Below are 1,813 nucleotides of genomic sequence, written 5' to 3'. Positions count from 1 at the left end.
AATGGAGCTTAGGTGAAGCGTCTATTGACTTTTGGTCCCAGGTAGATCATCGGATTTCATTGAGGTGATAGGTGAGGTTGTGACGAAGTAGGGATGCTAAGCAATATGGCTCCCTATGTAACACCCCACTTCACTGGAGCGTTGGGTAACGTAAGATTCTAGGGATATTTTTTTTTTTTCCAATCAAAACAATAGAAACTCAACATAAACCGTTCTCCGAAGATCCCGTTACACCTTGTTAGTATATCAACTATGAACCATCAATAAACTAAGACAGGTTCATCAACTCAAATGCGGAAGCTAAATCGAAACCTTAACAGGTCATAACTGAAACCACTTTATTCATATTATAAAGTTGCACCAACGTTTACATGACGTTTTCAAAATAAACAACATAACTGAAAGGACATAATATAAAACATCCTCTAATTGCCGTCACTCCTTAACAATTCCCTTTCCCTTCGCACCGCTGCCTTCACCTAGAACGTTTGAATATTCTAGGAACATAGTCCAAATTAGATGATGAATTATCTAAGTGAGAGCTCAAAACACATTTTTCATGAATGAATGCAAGATATGAAATAAACCAATACACCCGGTAAGCCCTAGCCCAAGAGAATCCCAAGCGTTTAACCCTACCACGGGAAAAGAGCAATCTCTCTAAAAGCTATGCCACCATACCGACTTGACAACACACTACAAAAAAAATGATTTTTTGCGGCGGTTCTAAAAATCGCTACAAAATATGAATTTTGTGGCAGTTTCCTTAAAATTTTGCGACGGTTTCCTAAAACCGTCGCAGAATTTAGTAAAACATGTTTTTTTGTGACGGTTTTCAAAAAATCATCGCTAAATTTAAAAAATAATTAAATAATAAAAAAATTAAATTCTTTTTAGCTACAGTTTTTTAGAAATCTTCGCTAAATTAAAAAAAAATAAAACTGCCACAAAAATTAAATTTAGCGGCGATTTTTGAAAAATCGTCGCTAAATTTAAAAAAAAATTAAAAAATAAAATAAAATAAAATAATTCATTAAAAAATTAAATTTAGTGGCAATTTTAGAAAATCGCCGCTAAATTGAAAAAAAAAATTAAAATTAAAATTAAATAAAAATCTAAAATATTAAAATTCATTATTTTCATTAAAAAAATTAAATTTTGCTTAAGAAAATAATTAAAAATTAAATAAATATAAAATCTTAAAAATAAATATAAAATTGCATTTAAATTAATAGAAAAATTCATTAAAAATATAATTTAAAAAAAATAAATTTAAAAAAATTTTAATATATAAAATTTTAATAATTTTTAAAAAATATATAAAATCTTCTTTTTTATTTTTAATCAATTAATTTATTTTTAATTTATTCTATTATTCTTTTAAAAATAATAAATATTTTTAATATATATTAAAAAATATAAAATATAAAATATAATTCTGGAAATTAGTTGTTAGATTAGTATATAATATATATATATATGCATATATGTTAAGGAGTTCTTTGCAGATCAGGCAATTCACGTGCGCGCGCGCAAGAGGTCTTGGGTTCGAAACTTGGGGAGAGCATGTTGGGATTTAATTTCCAGTATCGCCACGTGGCGTGCGCACAAGCGACCACATGGCGCGCAAGGGCCAGGCGTGGGGCGGGCTGGCCTGTGTGGGCCGTAAAAAAATAAAATTTTTTATTTTAGCGGCGGTTTTGAAACCGCCGCTAAAATTAAAATTTTATTTTTTTTAAATTTTATTTTAATTTAAAAAAATTAAAAAAAAAATAATTTTAGCGGCGGTTTTGAAACCGTTGTTAAATATTAT

Source organism: Diospyros lotus, chromosome 4, assembly GCF_014633365.1.
Source record: "Diospyros lotus cultivar Yz01 chromosome 4, ASM1463336v1, whole genome shotgun sequence".
In the NCBI taxonomy this organism is placed as follows: Eukaryota; Viridiplantae; Streptophyta; class Magnoliopsida; order Ericales; family Ebenaceae; genus Diospyros; species Diospyros lotus.
This window is presented reverse-complemented; position numbering follows the sequence as displayed.